Source organism: Etheostoma spectabile, chromosome 16, assembly GCF_008692095.1.
Source record: "Etheostoma spectabile isolate EspeVRDwgs_2016 chromosome 16, UIUC_Espe_1.0, whole genome shotgun sequence".
Taxonomy (NCBI): Eukaryota; Metazoa; Chordata; class Actinopteri; order Perciformes; family Percidae; genus Etheostoma; species Etheostoma spectabile.
In genome coordinates this window covers 17,254,638-17,257,004 of record NC_045748.1, presented here as the reverse complement: position 1 = coordinate 17,257,004, position 2,367 = coordinate 17,254,638, and the positions used below count along the sequence as shown (strand labels likewise).

Below are 2,367 nucleotides of genomic sequence, written 5' to 3'. Positions count from 1 at the left end.
TTGCCTCACAGCAAGAGGGTTCCAGGGTTCTTTCCGTGTTAGCGTGGGTTCTCTTCGGGTTTTCCGGTTCCTCCCACAATCCAAAGACAGGCAGCTTTGGTTAATTGTTCACTCTAAATTGCCTGTCAGTGTGAATGTGAGTGGTAATGGTTGTCTCTATGTGTCAGCCCTGTGACATTCTGAGAGCCCGTCCAGGGTGCACATGATGTACAACGTTTTTCAATAACATAACATTTTATTACCATTATCATGGTGTCAATACGTTGTGTAGTGTAATATTTGACATACAGTACATTGTAACAAATGATAATCATATATGCTTAAGTGTATTTTGAGTATTTCATGAACACATTTTCAATAAGTACTTAAACTGCTTTTGCTAAAACAAAGACAACCCACACTCAAATGGAGGCAGAGGTGTGTCCAGGTGGCACACCACAGCAGACATCTGCAGGTTCAATTCCTGGCAGAGGTTCCTTTGGCTTGACCTGGCAATCTAACCAACACAACTGGCAGAATGATCCAATGGGAAGCCAGTAAGGCAGCGTGTCCAGACCAAATCATATTTTTTGTACAAATGCAGGAAAGAAAATGGAAGGTTTACAGAGAAGTGGACATCAACTTGGTTGTGTGCATGTGAAACTATAGGGAATATGATATTGGTGCATACCTTAAATGTAATCTCTGTATTAACATTGTTTTGTTAAAAACTGCTCTTAAAGTAGAATAAATGATTGTAAACATGGTGGTATTAGTAGATTAAATCTACAATGTTTAATAAGCAATGCTGAATAACAGTAATATACTATTATACTGAATACAATACTGATAAAAATGGCGTCATGTGATTTTCACCTCCCAGTTCTTAAGAAATTTACAATCAATGGAGTTGTATCTTCTCATTGAAGCCTGCTTTTTACTCCTCTGAGCATCATTAAAAGAACTGAGAGAGTTTTATTCCATAAAACATATATGATTGTTGTTTTTGCAACATATGTCAAGTTGATAATGGTTTTTACAAAATGGCCCACAGAATCATAATGTAACAATGCTTTAGTACTCTGAATTCCCCCCGACCTGGGCCTATTTTGCAACCCCTTCGTGTTGTTGCTGCAGCTGTCAGGTAGTGGCTTACATGTCATCATGGCAGAATTTTGTTATTGTATAAATGTGAAGGACTGCGAACAGTTATGGTCTAATGCTTTTACCAGCACACTAAAGTGCTGCAAAGACAAAAAGTAGGGCATGATTAAGTGGATGAGTAGATGGGCAGCACTGTTAGGTCTGTATGATGGGGAAATAAATACTGAATCTGGTGGTGATGAATGCCTCCGCCAAACTGAATGTGAATTCTTGAGCACAAGTATTATTTCTTTCACTGCATTCAGCAAACAAACAAAGAACTGGTGGGCCAATGAAAGAAATCTTTGTTATCAACAAACTTCAGAGACAGGATAATGCCCGTGTTAGGAATCTTTTATAGAACCAAAAGCCGAAAGTTAAGAGAAACTGTTTTGGCAATGCTTTGACCATGCCAGTACACTAAAATCAGCTGGATGTGTACATACTTGATGTGCTGCATGATTGTGGTGTGCAAAATACAAAGAATAGTTTATATAATGGATCGTACAAACAAGCCTTGCTCTTCTTATTAAATATAGCCTTTTAATGAGAAATAGATTATTATATGAAACATTCATTTGAAATAAGCTGATATAATGATCTGAACATAACTGCAAAAAAGTACATTGGCAAGGTATTAGGCGTAAAAATCTTGAGAGATCCATGGATACATGTAAGCAACACTGTGGTAGCATAATGCCATACGAGAAAATGTGCTTGTTTTATGGACCTTGCAGTGACTGGAAACTAAATCGTAATGTACAGTATGATTTGACAAAATTTAAACACAGTCATACTTTGTCATGAATCTAATTAGATACATGAACATGGGTTCCCTCTACTTCCTGTTGATGAACTCAAACAGAGGGCTTTTTTTGAAGTAGTCTTTGTATTCCCTTTCAATACTGTTATATTTTTATAATATTGTTACTTTAGCAGAGCATTGTTACTTTAACAGAGTTAATATTTACAGATACATTGTACAACAGGGGACAAGAAAATAATATCACCCATCACTTTAAGTCATCCTTTGACCCTCTTTCTGGTGGTTGATTTCCCCACATGCACAAACCCCCTTGCGGTTGTCAGGAGCAGATGAAAAGTGTATATTTGATCATCACTTATGGTCTTAAATTCTGTAGCTAATTCAGTGTCACTTGTCTGTGTGACATTTAAAAGTATTTTCCAGCTTTGAACGTGTTAAAGGGATAGATAACAGGCACTTAATAATAATAATAATAATAA

At 36.8% G+C, this 2,367-nt stretch overlaps 1 protein-coding gene across 1 annotated transcript in view; it reads right to left on the bottom strand.

Annotated features, from left to right (window-relative positions):
- Positions 1–1,651: 1,651 nt before the first annotated feature.
- brinp1 (bone morphogenetic protein/retinoic acid inducible neural-specific 1) overlaps positions 1,652–2,367 on the bottom strand; it is a 109,010-nt gene continuing 108,294 nt past the window's right edge. Inside the window, exon 8 of the mRNA XM_032539937.1 lies at positions 1,652–2,367. This exon is cut by the window's right edge and continues 5,147 nt beyond it. The gene's annotated coding sequence lies outside the window, so the exon portion shown is untranslated.